Genomic DNA, 16,083 nt, shown 5'->3' on the forward strand with positions numbered 1-16,083 from the left:
TCGCTCTCCGTTGGTCCTTTATTGGGTTCTTTTCCTTTCACCCGCTCTTCCTCCACCGACCCTCGCCGTGCGCCCCGCGCACCCCGTGTGGCTCTCTCTCTCTCTCCGTCGCCGTGCGCCCCGCGCACGCCCCGTGTGGCTCTCGCCACGCCGTCACCTCCGGCCCCTCCGTGTGCTCTTCCTCATCCGCTCGGGCTCCGTCTCTCCCGTGCGCAAATTTTTTAAATATTTAATTACCAATTGTTTAATGCTGCCATGCAATCATCTGACCCATAGGTGGCAGCCATCTCAAGCCAGAGGATGAGAGGACTCTAGCCGCCACACATATAAAGGATTTATAGTGAAAAACTTTGTTTTTACGGGTTATACTTATTTGTTGTTGTGTCCCAAAGGGCATCCGCACTACATTTATCGCCAAACCCTAAACAAAGTAGACCTGCCAAGCCGGGCGGCAGAGCGCCCCCCTCACCGCTCCCTCACCGCCCCCCTCACCGCTGCCCCCTCACCGCCCCCCTCACCGCCCCCCTCACCGCCCCCTCACCGCCCCCTCACCGCCGCCCCCTCACCGCCGCCCCCTCACCGCCGCCCCCTCACCGCCTCCCTCACCGCCCCCCTTACCGCTGCCCCCTCACCGCCCCCCTCACCGCTGCCCCCTCACCGCTGCCCCCTCACCGCTGCCCCCTCACCGCTGCCCCCTCACCGTCCCCCTCACCTGTAGCGCCGCTTCTTAGAGTAGGACCAGTTCCCCGAGCTGGACGAGGAGTGCGAGCGGGATCGCGATCGCGAGCGCGACGGAGACTTGGACCGCGGAGAGCCGGGCATCGTCACGGCTCCTCCTCCACCTGCTGCTGGCGCTGCGCCGGCCGGGAAACACACACAGGGGGCGGCGGGGGCGGCGGGGGCGGCGGGGGGCATACGGTGGAGGGGGGGGGGGGCGGCACCGCCACGCGTGCGCAGGGAGGGGAACAGCGTCAGGCCCGAGCCGTCGTGGCGACGTTTGCCACGCTCCGCACCGGGCCGAGCCGAGCCGGCACAGGCGATCGCCGCCGGTGCGGTAACGGCAACGAGCAGGAATCGAACCTTGCCCCGGTGGTCTGTTGAAGGCTACGCGGGGGATCTTTGTCTGTAGTTGCCTGGGACCACACTGCCTCTCTCTCTATCTCTCTATCAATTTGTTACAGTAGCCACGTGGTACGCTGGATTTAATCAACTGTATTGGGGCGACACGGTGGCTAGGAGATGTTGACTACCTCGCCTGGTACACAGGAGGTCGTGGGTTTGATCCTGACCCTGATGTCTGGCTGCTGTAGATTTTGAATTTGCGTGTCTCTCGTCGTCATCATCATCACGGTGGCTAGGAGATGTTGACTACCTCGCCTGGTACGCAAGAGGTCGTGGGTTTGATCCTGACCCTGATGTCTGGCTGCTGTAGATTTTGAATTTGCGTGTCTCTCGTCATCATCATTATCACGGTGGCTAGGAGATGTTAACAACCTCGCCTGGTATACAGGAGGACGTGGGTTTGATCCTGACGACGCCTGCTGCTGTGTATTTGGAGTTTGCGTCTCTCTCTCTCTCATCATCATCATCACGGTGGCTAGGAGATGTTAACTACCTCGCCTGGTACACAGGAGGTCGTGGGTTCGATCCTGACGATGCCTGCTGCTGTAGAATTGGAGTTTGCGTCTCTCTCTCTCTCATCATCATCATCACGGTGGCTAGGAGATGTTGACTACTTCGCCTGGTATACAGGAGGTCGTGGGTTCGATCCTGACCCTGACGACACCTGCTGCTGTAGATTTGCCGTGTCTCTCTCTCTCCCCGTGGTCGCGTGGATTTTTCTCCGGGTCCTCCGGTTTCTCCCTCCGCATTTAGAATCGGCGTCACTCGTTCAGCGGCTATTTGGCTGCTGCTGTAAATCTACACGTGATGGCGATGAAAGGCCACTTCATTGAGCATTTCTAGATTTGAAGCTTTCGTGACTGCAAGGAAAAACTGTTTAATTTTCGATGTAAAGCTTTCGTGACTGCAGGGATTCATCTTTTTGGTTCTTTCGGTAAAGTCACGTAGAATGGAAATAATAAAAATAAAACATAATTAAATAATTCTCACGAGGTTTGCAAGCAGCCGGCTGCTTGCGTTGTGGCCGAAACGTCGTGAGAATTATTTAATGTTTTATTTTTATTATTTTATTATTTCCCTTGTACGTGACTTTACCGAAAGAACCAAGAAGAAAAAAACTGTTTAGTCTAGTGAACTACCTCCACAGCAAGCGTTCCCGTGAAGGACACTGCCCACTACAACCGCGACAAAAACACCGCGACAGACGGAGAACAGAGGTACGGCGAGCGAAGAGACGGCAAAAGACACGTTCGTTACATACAGTTTGTGCAGCTTGTCTGGAAGTCTCTAAGTGAATGCAACATGTTGTTTGTTTACTTGAGCCGTGACTAAAGCTCTCTCATCTGTAGCTCGCTCCGAGATGCACAGAAAACAACGTGACCCATGGGGTAGTGGACGGGGTGGGGGGGGGTAACGGTGGCAAAACTCTCCTCTGTGGGCATCACGGTCCGTGGCCCATCATCATCGCGCCTCTCTCCGGAGGAGGAGGAGGGGGGGGATAAACCGAGCAACTCTTTTGCGGGACAAAGCAAAACGTCGGCTTTCGGACTCAAACAGGAGGCGTCCGGGTCTCATTCGAGCGGCAAAATCGTCGCTTTGCGATTCCGATCGCGAATAAATCTTCTTTGTCTTGCGGCGGTAGGAGTCTGAGAGCAGAGCGGTGGGGGGCTGGGGGGGGTGGGGGACGAGAGAGAACACGGGGGGGGGGGGGCAGGGAACGGAAGCAGACGGAGGAGCAAAGGCAGAACAGCAGAACGACGGGAACACGCCGCGCGGAGAGCGGGTGGGTAGGGGAGAGAGAGAGGGGGGGGTTCACTCACCAACGATCTCCTCCTTCGTGACCTCCCGCCAAGGGTCGCGTCAACAACCCCGCGTCACCCACAGCTCCTTCCTCCGCGCGATTTGCGGCGATCACGTTGCGGAGAAGGGCGGTTGGGTGTGGTGGGGGGGCGCCTGGTTTTGGTGGCGGCGGGCGCACCAGCGTACCAGCGTACCAGCGTTTCGAGCGTTTCGAGCGGAAGAATGTCGCAATGAGGCTCAAGGAGCTGTATCACACGACGGTCCTCGGGCCTTCGATCTCAGGCTTCCTCCAGGCCTAGTGCAGGCCTAGTTGAGGCCTAGTTCAGGCCTAGTGCAGGCCTAGTTCAGGCCTAGGGCAGGCTTAGTTCAGGCCTAGTTCAGGCCTAGGGCAGGCCTAGTTCAGGCCTAGTTCAGGCCTAGTTCAGGCCTAGCACAGGCCTAGTTCAGGTCTAGCACAGGCCTAGTGCAGGCCTAGCACAGGCCTAACACAGGCCTAGTTCAGGCCTAGCACAGGCCTAGTCAAGGCCTAGCACAGGCCTAGTCAAGGCCTAGGGCAGGCCTGGTGCTTGTCCCTTTTCGCCGCACGCTGCCGAATTCAAACCTGCGCGCACGCGGACACGGAGAACAACAAAATATAATAATAATAAACACCATTTATAACGCGTATGTACATTCACGTATCGGGACACAAAGCGCTCACCCAGGCGAGCGTGAGACTCTTTAAGACTCTTAGCAGCAGACGCAACATTGACCGGCGCTCTCAGCGCTGTCTTGCGCACCGCCGTACGTAGCCAACCGTGGGGGAAGGACAACAAACGGTGAGTCCGCGGGTCTCTGTGCGATGATTCTATGGGTCTCTGTGTGGTGAGTCTGTGGGTCTCCGCGTGAGTCTCTGTTTGAGTCTCTGTGTGATGATTCTATAGGTTTCTGTGTGAGTCTATGGGTCTCTGTGTGATGAGTCTATGGGTCTCTGTGTGATGAGTCTATGGGTCTCTGCGTGATGATTCTATGGGTCTCTGCGTGATGATTCTATGGGTCTCTGTGTGATGAGTCTATGGGTCTCTGCGTGATGATTCTATGGGTCTCTGTGTGATGAGTCTATGGGTCTCTGTGTGATGAGTCTATGGGTCTCTGCGTGATGAGTCTATGGGTCTCTGTGTGATGAGTCTATGGGTCTCTGCGTGATGATTCTATGGGTCTCTGTGTGATGAGTCTATGGGTCTCTGTGTGAGTCTGTGGGTCTGTGTGAGTCTGCGGGTCTCTGCGTGAGTCTATGGGTCTCTGTGTGAGTCTGCGGGTCTCTGTGTGGTGAGTCTGTGGGTCTCTGTGTGAGTATGTGGGTCTCTGTGTGAGTCTGTGGGTCTATGTGTGAGTCTGTGGGTTTCTGTTTGAGTCTCTGTGTGATGAGTCTGTGGGTCTCTGTATGAGTCTGCAGGTCTCTGTATGAGTTTGTGGGTTTCTGTTTGAGTCTCTGTGTGATAATTCTATGGGTCTCTGTGTGAGTCTGTGGGTCTCTGTATGAGTTTGTGGGTTTCTGTTTGAGTCTCTGTGTGATGAGTCTATGGGTCTCTGTGTGAGTCTGTGGGTCTGTGTGAGTCTGCGGGTCTCTGTGTGGTGAGTCTGCGGGTCTCTGTGTGAGTTTGTGGGTCTCTGTGTGGTGAGTCTGTGGGTCTCTGTGTGAGTCTGCGGGTCTCTGTGTGGTGAGTCTGTGGGTCTCTGTGTGAGTCTGTGAGTCTGTGGGTCTCTGTGTGGTGAGTCTGTGGGTCTCTGTGTGGTGAGTCTGTGGGTCTCTGTGTGAGTCTGCGGGTCTCTGTGTGGTGAGTCTGTGGGTCTCTGTGTGAGTCTGTGAGTCTGTGGGTCTCTGTGTGGTGAGTCTGTGGGTCTCTGTGTGAGTCTGCGGGTCTCTGTGTGAGTTTGTGGGTTTCTGTTTGAGTCTCTGTGTGATGATTCTATGGGTCTCTACGTGAGTCTGTGGGTCTCTGTGTGAGTCTGTGAGTCTGTGGGTCTCTGTGTGGTGAGTCTGTGGGTCTCTGTGTGAGTCTGTGGGTCTCTGTGTTAGTCTGCGAGTCTGTGTGAGTCTGCAGGTCTCTGTGAGAGTCTGTGGGTCTCCGCGTGAGTCTGCAGGTCTCTGTGTGATTATTCTATGGGTCTCTGGGTGATGAGTCTATGGGTATCTGTGTGAGTCTATGGGTCTGTCTGATTCTATGGGTCTCTGCGTGAGTATGTGGGTCTCTGTGTGAGTCTGCGGGTCTCTGTACGAGTCTATCAGTTTCTGTGTGAGTCTATGGGTCTCTGTGCGAGTCTGCGGGCCTCTGCGCGGGTCTGCGGGTCTCCGTGCGAGTCTGTGGGTTTCTGTTTGAGTCTCCGTGTGATGATTCTATGGGTCTCTGTGTGAGTCTGTGGGTCTCTGTGCGAGTCTGTGGATCTCTGTGGGAGTCTGCGGGTCTCTGTGTGAGTCTGTGGGTCTCTGCGCGAGTCTGTGGGTCTCTGTGTGAGTCTATGGGTCTGTGTGCGAGTCTATGGGTCTCTGTGTGAGTCTGCGGATCTCTGCGCGAGTCTATGGGTCTCTGTGTGAGTCTATGGGTCTCTGTGTTGGGTCTATGGGTCTCTGCATGAGTCTATGGGTCTCTGTGTGTGTTGAACTTCTTTGGCCTGGTACTAGCCAACCGTGCTAATCGGAGGTGCTCATCGGAGCATGCCGAGGGGAAGGACAACAAACCAAACGCAACAAAGAAAACGAAGAACAGGTTTGTTCCCTTTCTGGCAATACAACAGCAGGATGCGTGTGCAGATGTTCAAACAGCAAACAGAAACTTCTGGCAAGGAATCAAGTTGCTGCATTAACCACACAGACTAGGCAGGCCCTAAAGACAGATGATGCCGTCTCTGGTGTGGGACAATCGCTTTCAAAGACAACGCCATCAAACACGACCGGGGCGCGTTGTGTGTTTGCATGTTCAGCACAAATACCGCGTGTGAGGTTCATGCGGTGAACTTTGTTCTCCTTGCAAAAGGTTAAATTTGTTTGGCGTTTGAACATCTTAACACGACTCCCGATATGCATATTCTTGGTTCTTTCGGAAAAGTCACGTAGAAGGGAAATAATAAAATAATAAAAATAAAACATAATAAAATAATATACATATTAAACAATAACAATTTTCACGTTTCGACCGCAACACAGGCAATCGTCACCACGTGACTTTACCGAAAGAACCAAGGATATGAATCCCTGCAGCCACGAAAGCTTTAAATCAAAATGTACGACCCCCGATGTTGTATTGTTGCCAGGAAGGGTAAAACACCCATTCTTATTGTTCCATTACTTTGATACTTGGCCGATAAAGGGTCCCGTTTTGTCAACACAACAACACCAAGAAGCAGTTCTAAAGAAGTGAGTTTGCAGCGTAGCAGCAGAATCCGTGTCACAGGCACAACGCTCTTAGCCGTGGAGAAGGGATGAGGGGGGGGGATGAGGGGGGAGATGAGGGGAGGGGGATGAGGGGGGGGGATGAGGGGGGAGATGAGGTGGGGGGATAATCCCCACCCACCCCCCTCGTTCCCCCACTCCCCCCGCCGAAGTTTATTTCGTCTCGAAACAAAAAAATGTGCCTCTCCTGGCACCGCCGCCACGGATATTGGCGAGCGTCACTCTCCATCTCCCACGTCGCCGCATCGGCCACGCGGAGAGAGAGGGAGGAGAGGGAGGAGAGGGAGGGAGGAGAGGGAGGAGAGGGAGGGAGGGGATGGAGGAGAGGGAGGGGATGGAGGAGAGGGAGGGGAGGGGAGGGAGGAGAGGGAGGGAGGGAGGAGAGGGAGGGAGAAGAGGGAGGGAGGAGAGGGAGGGAGGAGAGGGAGGAGAGGGAGAGAGGAGAGGGAGGAGAGGGAGGAGAGGGAGGGAGGGAGGAGAGGAGGGAGGAGAGGGAGGAGAGGGAGGGGATGGAGGGGAGAGAGGGAGGGGAGGGAGGGGAGGGAGGGAGGGGAGGGAGGGGAGGGAGGAGAGGGATGGAGAGGGAGGGAGGAGAGGGAGGGAGGGGATGGAGGGGAGAGAGGGAGGGGAGGGAGGGGAGGGAGGAGAGGGATGGAGAGGGAGGGAGGAGAGGGATGGAGAGAGAGGGAGGAGAGGGAGGGAGGAGAGGGAGGGAGGAGAAAGAGGGAGGGGAGGGAGGAGAGGGATGGAGAGGGAGGGAGGAGAGGGAGGAGAGGGAGGGAGGAGAGGGAGGGAGGAGAGAGAGGGAGGAGAGGGAGGGAGGAGGAGAGGGAGGGAGGAGAGGGAGGGAGGAGAGGGAGGAGAGGGAGAGAGGAGAGGGAGGAGAGGGAGGAGAGGGAGGGAGGAGAGGGAGGGAGGAGAGGGAGGAGAGGGAGGGGATGGAGGGGAGAGAGGGAGGGGAGGGAGGGGAGGGAGGGAGGGGAGGGAGGGGAGGGAGGAGAGGGATGGAGAGGGAGGGAGGAGAGGGAGGGAGGGGATGGAGGGGAGAGAGGGAGGGGAGGGAGGGGAGGGAGGGAGGAGAGGGATGGAGAGGGAGGGAGGAGAGGGATGGAGAGAGAGGGAGGAGAGGGAGGGAGGAGAGGGAGGGAGGAGAGAGAGGGAGGGGAGGGAGGAGAGGGATGGAGAGGGAGGGAGGAGAGGGAGGAGAGAGAGGGAGGGGAGGGAGGGAGGAGAGGGATGGAGAGGGAGGGAGGAGAGGGAGGAGAGGGAGGGATGGAGGGAGGGAGGGAGGGGAGGGAGGAGAGGGGAGGAGAGGGAGGGGAGGGAGGGGAGGGATGGATGGAGGGAGGGAGGGAGGGGAGGGAGGAGAGGGAGGAGAGGGAGGGAGGGGATGGAGGATATCGGTTCCAAATGTGCCGATTCGGCGCTTGCCAAGCGCACGAGCCGCCAGTGAGAGAGCCGCACCCTCACCACTCACTCACCACTCACTCACCACTCACTCACCACTCTCCTCTCACTCACTCACCACTCACTCACCACTCACTCACTCACCACTCACTCACTCACCACTCACTCACCACTCACTCACTCACCACTCACTCACCATTCACTCACCACTCACTCACTCGCCACTCACTCGCCACTCACTCACCACTCACTCACCACTCACTCACTCACTCACCACTCACTCACCACTCACTCACCACTCACTCACCACTCACTCACTCACCACTCGCTCACCACTCACTCACCACTCACTCACCACTCACTCACTCACTCACCACTCACTCACCACTCACTCACCACTCACTCACCACTCACTCACCACTCACTCAACCCGCTCTCGTGATGAATAGACCAGTTCACACGACGCTCACCACTCACTCACCACTCACCCCGCTCTCACGATGAGACCAGCTCACACCACGCTCACCCCTCACTACTCACTCACCCCTCACCACTCACTCACCACTCACCCCGTGATGAGTACACAGCTCACACCACGCTCACCAATCACCACTCACTGCACTCTCACGATGATGAGTAGACCACTCACACCACGCTCACCACTCACCACGTGATGAGACCAGATCACACCACACTCACCACTCACCACGTGATGAGACCAGTTCACACCACACTCACCACTCACCACTCACCACGTGATGAGACCAGATCACACCACACTCACCACTCACCACGTGATGAGACCAGTTCACACCACACTCACCACTCACCACTCACCACGTGATGAGACCAGTTCACACCACACTCACCACTCACCACGTGATGAGACCAGTTCACACCACACTCACCACTCACCACTCACCACGTGATGAGACCAGATCACACCACACTCACCACTCACCACTCACCACGTGACGAGACCAGATCACGCCACGCTCACCACTCACCACTCACCACGTGATGAGACCAGTTCACACCACGCTCACCACTCACCACTCACCACGTGACGAGACCAGTTCACACCACGCTCACCACTCACCACGTGATGAGACCAGATCACACCACACTCACCACTCACCACGTGATGAGACCAGATCACACCACGCTCACCACTCACCACTCACCACGTGACGAGACCAGTTCACACCACACTCACCACTCACCACGTGATGAGACCAGATCACACCACACTCACCACTCACCACGTGATGAGACCAGATCACACCACGCTCACCACTCACCACTCACCACGTGATGAGACCAGATCACACCACGCTCACCACTCACCACGTGATGAGACCAGTTCACACCACGCTCACCACTCACCACTCACCACGTGATGAGACCAGTTCACACCACGCTCACCACTCACCACTCACCACGTGATGAGACCAGATCACACCACGCTCACCACTCACCACGTGATGAGACCAGATCACACCACGCTCACCACTCACCACGTGATGAGACCAGTTCACACCACGCTCACCACTCACCACTCACCACGTGATGAGACCAGTTCACACCACGCTCACCACTCACCACTCACCACGTGATGAGACCAGATCACACCACACTCACCACTCACCACGTGATGAGACCAGTTCACACCACGCTCACCACTCACCACTCACTACGTGATGAGACCAGTTCACACCACGCTCACCACTCACCCCACTCTCACGATGATGAGTACACAGCTCACGCCACGCTCACCACTCACTCATGAAGCCACCCCCACTCAGTCAACATCCCAGCTCCCCTCCCTCCACCTTCGAACCGGTCCTGGGTGCCCCCCCCCCCACACGTCCAATATTTGTCGTGTGTCGCGTGTCCGCTCAGCCGCAGCTTTAAAGCCTTCGACGCCCCCTTGATGGACGGGGGGGGTCGGGGGTCAGGGGTCGGGGGTCGGGAGGGAGCAGCTTGCTTCCGGCAGCCCCTGGCCAGCACGAGCCGGACACCCCGGCACCAACACGCCGAGCGGTGACCGACAATCACCGCTGATGACGCGCCAGTCGCCACGTCGCCACGGCGCCCGTGCCGGGCCGGGTGCTCCATCGAGGCCGCCACGTGAAGTGTGGGATGTTCGCCGAGGGGAGGGTCACGTGACAGACCCAGAAGGCGCCACGGGTCGACCGACCGAGGCCACTCGCAGATGCGCCACCACTAGCCAGAGGTGGCAAACGGGTTTTGATTCCTTACCCCCAGTACCCGTAGACGGCCGCACCAGGGTCGCAAACGGGTACCCGTGTCGGGTACGGGTAGGGTACGGGTATCGGGTACCCGATTGCGACCTCTGGGATGAAGCCATGTTGCAGGCGCGGGTGGGTTGATTCTAGGAACTTGAATTGTGAGAAGAGACAAGACGTTGGGAAATGAGTGACACACGGTGACTCACCAGTGACACACGGCGTACCCGTACCCGTACCCGGCCGCACCAGGGTCGCAAACGGGTACCCAGCCGGGTACGGGTAGCCGGGTATCGGGTAGGGTACGGGTATCGGGTAGGGTACGGGTATCGGGTAGGGTACGGGTATCGGGTACCCGGTTGCGACCTCTGCGGCAACTTTGCTGCGTTTTATCCGCTCGTTGTCGTGAGCGTCGCTCCTCTGCCCTCCGTTGTTGTTGCCTCCAACTGCCCAGTAGCAGCAGCAGCGTCCTTCACGAGCCTCCTCCATCGGAGGGATCAATGGTGGAGCCAGGATGTTCAGGTAGGAGGGGGGCAACCACTCCAGCAATGAAAAACGCTCTCTCCCCCATCGCTTTCTCTCTCATCCCTCTCTCTCCCATCGCTTTCTCTCTCATCCCTCTCTCTCCCATCGCTTTCTCTCTCATCCCTCTCTCTCCCATCGCTTTCTCTCCCATCCCTTTATCTCCCATCCCTCTCTCATCCCTCTCTCATCTCTCTCCCATCGCTTTCTCTCCCTCTCTCATCTCTCTCCCATCGCTTTCTCTCTCTCGATGCAGCTGCGATTCGCGGACAGCCAAAACCGCGGAGAGTTCAAGTTCGTGACTAACGTGGCAACGCCGTAAACACTCCACCACCAACACCACCACCACCACCCCCACCACCACCACCAACACCACCACCACCCCCACCACCCACCACCACCACCACCCCCACCACCAACACCACCACCACCCCCACCACCCCCACCACCACCACCACCCCCACCACCACCCCCACCACCACCACCACCACCCCCCACCACCCACCACCACCACCACCACCACCCCCACCACCCACCACCACCACCACCCCCACCACCAACACCACCACCACCCCCACCACCCACCACCACCACCACCCCCACCACCAACACCACCACCACCCCCACCACCCCCACCACCACCACCACCCCCACCACCACCCCCACCACCACCACCACCACCCCCCACCACCCCCACCACCCCCACCACCACCACCACCACCCCCACCACCACCAACACCACCCCCACCACCACCACTACCACCACCACCACCCCCACCACCCCCACTACCACCACCACCCCCACCACCACCACCCCCACCACCACCACCCCCACCACCACCACCCCCACCACCACCACCCCCACCACCACCACCACCACCCACCACCCCGTTCTGCATGGACTGCCTCCGGGTTCTCCGGTTTCATTGCACACACACAGAGACACACACACACAAGCATACACACGCACACACATGCACATGCGCACACACACACGCGCACACACACACGCACACACGCACGCACACACGCGTGCGTGTGTGTTGGTGTGTGTTGGTGTGTGTGTGTTGGTGTGTGTTGGTGTGTTGGTGTGTGTGTTGGTGTGTGTGTTGGTGTGTGTGTGTGGTGTGTGTTGGTGTGTTGGTGTGTGTGTTGGTGTGTGTGTGTGGTGTGTGTGTGTTGGTGTGTGTGGTGTGTGTGTTGGTGTGTGTGTGTTGGTGTGTGTGGTGTGTGTTGGTGTGTCTTGGTGTGTGTTGGTGTGTGTGGTGTGTGTGTTGGTGTGTGTGTGTTGGTGTGTTGGTGTGTGTGTTGGTGTGTGTGTTGGTGTGTGTGTTGGTGTGTGTGTGGTGTGTGTTGGTGTGTGTGGTGTGTGTGTTGGTGGTGTGTGTTGGTGTGTGTTGGTGTTTGTGTGTTGGTGTGTGTGTGGTGTGTGGTGTGTGTTGGTGTGTGTGGTGTGTGTGTTGGTGGTGTGTGTTGGTGTGTGTTGGTGTTTGTGTGTTGGTGTGTGGTGTGTGTTGGTGTGTTGGTGTGTGTTGGTGGTGTGTTGGTGGTGTGTGTGGTGTGTGTGTAGTGTGTGTGTGTTGGTGTGTTGGTGTGTGTGTTGGTGTGTGTGTTGGTGTGTGTGTTGGTGTGTGTGTGGTGTGTGTTGGTGTGTGTGGTGTGTGTGTTGGTGGTGTGTGTTGGTGTGTGTTGGTGTTTGTGTGTTGGTGTGTGTGTGGTGTGTGTGTGGTGTGTGTTGGTGTGTGTGGTGTGTGTGTTGGTGGTGTGTGTTGGTGTGTGTTGGTGTTTGTGTGTTGGTGTGTGGTGTGTGTTGGTGTGTTGGTGTGTGTTGGTGGTGTGTTGGTGGTGTGTGTGGTGTGTGTGTAGTGTGTGTTGATGTGTGTGTTGGTGTGTGTTGGTGTGTGTGTGGTGTGTGTGTGTGTTGGTGTGTGTGTTGGTGTGTGTGTTGGTGTGTGTGTGTTGGTGTGTGTGTGGTGTGTGTTGGTGTGTGTGTGGTGTGTGTGTTGGTGTGTGTGTTGGTGTGTGTGTTGGTGTGTGTGTGGTGTGTGTGTTGGTGTGTGTGTGGTGTGTGTGTTGTTGGTGTGTGTTGGTGTGTGTGGTGTGTGTGTTGGTGTGTGTTGGTGTGTGTGTGTTGGTGTGTGTTGGTGTGTCTGTGTTGGTGTGTGTGTTGGTGGTGTGTCTGTGTTGGTGTGTGTGTTGGTGGTGTGTGTGTTGGTGTGTGTTGGTGTGTGTTGGTGTGTGTGTGTTAGTGTGTGTGGTGTGTGTTGGTGTGTGTGTTGGTGTGTGTGTTGGTGTGTTGGTGTGTGTGTTGGTGTGTGTGTTGGTGTGTGTGGTGTGTGTTGGTGTGTGTGTGTGTGTTGGTGTGTGTTGGTGTGTGTGTGTTGGTGTGTGTGTTGGTGTGTGTGTTGGTGTGTGTGTGTTGGTGTTGGTGTGTTGGTCTGTGTGTGGTGGTGTGTGTTGGTGTGTGTGGTGTGTGTTGGTGTGTGTGTTGGTGTGTGTGTGTTGGTGTGTGTGTGTTGGTGTGTGTGTGGTGTGTGTGTGTGTTGGTGTGTGTGTTGGTGTGTGTGTGTGTGGTGTGTGTGTTGGTGTGTGTGGTGTGTGTGTGGTGTGTGTGTGGTGTGTGTGTTGGTGTGTGTGTTGGTGTGTGTGGTGTGTGTGTGTTGGTGTGTGTGGTGTGTGTGTGTGGTGTGTGTTGGTGTGTGTGTTGGTGTGTGTGTGTGTTGGTGTGTGTTGGTGTGTGTTGGTGTGTGTGTGGTGTGTGTGTTGGTGTGTGTGTGTTGGTGTGTGTGTTGGTGTGTGTTGGTGTGTCTGTGTTGGTGTGTGTGGTGTGTCTGTGTGTGGTGTGTGTGTTGGTGTGTGTTGGTGTGTGTTGGTGTGTGTGTGTTAGTGTGTGTGGTGTGTGTTGGTGTGTGTGTGTTGGTGTGTGTGTTGGTGTGTGTGTTGGTGTGTTGGTGTGTGTGTGTTGGTGTGTGTGTTGGTGTGTGTGGTGTGTGTTGGTGTGTGTGTGTGTGTTGGTGTGTGTTGGTGTGTGAGTTGGTGTGTGTGTGTTGGTGTGTGTGTTGGTGTGTTGGTGTGTGTGTGTTGGTGTTGGTGTGTTGGTGTGTGTGTGTTGGTGTGTGTGTGTTGGTGTGTGTGTGTTGGTGTGTGTGTTGGTGTGTGTGTTGGTGTGTGTGGTGTGTGTGTGTTGGTGTGTGTGGTGTGTGTTGGTGTGTGTGGTGGTGTGTGTGTTGGTGTGTGTGTGTTGGTGTGTGTTGGTGTGTGTGTGTTGGTGTGTGTGTGTAGGTGTGTGTGTTGGTGTGTGTGTGTAGGTGTGTGTGTTGGTGTGTGTGTGTTGGTGTGTGTGTTGGTGTGTGTGTTGGTGTGTGTGTTGGTGTGTGTGTTGGTGTGTGTGTTGGTGTGTGTGTGTTGGTGTGTGTGTGGTGGTGTGTGTGTTGGTGTGTGTGTGTTGGTGTGTGTTGGTGTGTGTTGGTGTGTGTGTTGGTGTGTGTGTGTAGGTGTGTGTGTTGGTGTGTGTTGGTGTGTCTGTGTTGGTGTGTGTGGTGTGTCTGTGTTGGTGTGTGTGTGTTGGTGTGTGTGTGTTAGTGTTGGTGTGTGTTGGTGTGTGTTGGTGTGTGTTGGTGTGTGTGTGTAGGTGTCTGTGTTGGTGTGTGTGGTGTGTCTGTGTTGGTGTGTGTGTGTGGTGTGTGTGGTGTGTCTGTGTTGGTGTGTGTGTGTGTTGGTGTGTGTTGGTGTGTGTTGGTGTGTGTGTGTTAGTGTTGGTGTGTGTTGTACGTTACTGGTACAGCTCTAACCGCCTTTGTGTTGCATAGTAAACCCACCACAACATTCACAATCCGAGTACGACGTTTCAGCAGTAACTACAAGGGGCATCATCAGGCGTTCGTTTGTCTGCGTTGAGGGCGAGTGCCGTGAACCCCGCGAGAGGGGGGGGGGGGGCAGGGGGGGGGGGCGCCGCCTCGAGGCTTCTAAACCCCGGCCGGGGGTTCTAGGCAAGGTCGGAGGCTTCACTTCGCGGCTACTAGGCCGCAACGCGGAACACAAAACCACAAAAACCACCACCACCAACCACAACCACCAATACAACCACCACCAATACAACCACCACCCACGACCACCACCACCACCAAAACCACCACCAAACACCACCACAAATACCACCACCACGACGACCACTACCACGATCACCACCACCCACTCTTCGCATTTCTGGTTTGAGGGGAAAATAATCGCACAATGCACCGAGACTCACTCTCACTCACTCACTCATACACTCTCTCAATCACACACACACTCTCTCACAGTCTCTCACACTCACACCCTCTCACACACTCTCTCACACTCTCTCAGTCTCTCTCACTCTCTCACACACACTCTCTCACAGTCTCTCACACTCACACCCTCTCACACACTCTCTCACACACTCACAGTCCCTCACACTCTCTCACAGTCTCTCACACTCACACCCTCTCACACACTCTCTCACACTCTCACAGTCTCTCACACTCACTCACAGTCTCTCAAACACACACTCACAGTCTCACACACTCTCTCTCACGCTTACCTCTCTCGGGAGCGGTGAGAGGAGAGCGTTGGGTGCGATAGATGAGAGAGACGAGGTGAGAGCTGAGGAGAAATAGACGTGGTGAGAGAGGCGTGGTGAGAGAGATGAGGTGAGAGAGATGCGAAAGACGAGGGGTGAGAGAGACGTGGTGAGAGAGACGAGGCGAGAGAGATCGACGAGGAGTGAGGGAGAGACGAGAGAGATACGAGGGGTGAGAAAGATGAGCTGAGAGAGACGAGGTGAGAGAGAGAGAGAAACGAGAGAGATGAGAGAGGGGTGAGCGAGATGGCGCCAGTCGGAGTCGCCACGAGTCTCGCCTCCCACCTCGCCACGCACAGACCTCGGCGGTGGTCTACCTCTGCCGGAAGACCTCTACCGCTGCCGGAAGAACTCTACCTCTACCGGAAGAGATCTACCTCTGCAGGAAGATCTCTACCTCTGCCGGAAGACGTCTACCTCTGCCGGAAGAACTCTACCTCTACCGGAAGAGATCTACCTCTACCGGAAGACATCTACCGCCACCGGTAGCCGAACACTACATATCTACCTCTGCCGGAAGACCTCTACCTCTGCCGGAAGACTCTACCTCTACCGGAAGACATCTACCGCCACCGGTAGCCGAACACTACATATCTACCTCTGCCGGAAGACCTCTACCTCTGCCGGAAGAACTCTACCTCTACCGGAAGATATCTACCTCTGCCGGAAGACCTCTACCTCTGCCGGAAGACGTCTACCGCTACCGGTAGCTGACCACTACGCGTCTACCGCTGCCGGAAGACCTCTACCGCTGCCGGAAGACGTCTACTTCTACCGGAAGACGTCTACCTCTACCGGAAGACGTCTACCTCTGCCGGAAGACGTCTACCGCTACCGGTAGCTGACCACTACGCGTCTACCGCTGCCGGAAGACTTCTACCTCTGCCGGAAGACCTCTACCTCTGCCGGAAGATGTCTACCGCCACCGGTTGCAGAACACTACACATCTACCG

The sequence above is a fragment of the Lampetra fluviatilis genome, chromosome 55 (genome assembly GCF_964198595.1).
Source record: "Lampetra fluviatilis chromosome 55, kcLamFluv1.1, whole genome shotgun sequence".
In the NCBI taxonomy this organism is placed as follows: Eukaryota; Metazoa; Chordata; class Hyperoartia; order Petromyzontiformes; family Petromyzontidae; genus Lampetra; species Lampetra fluviatilis.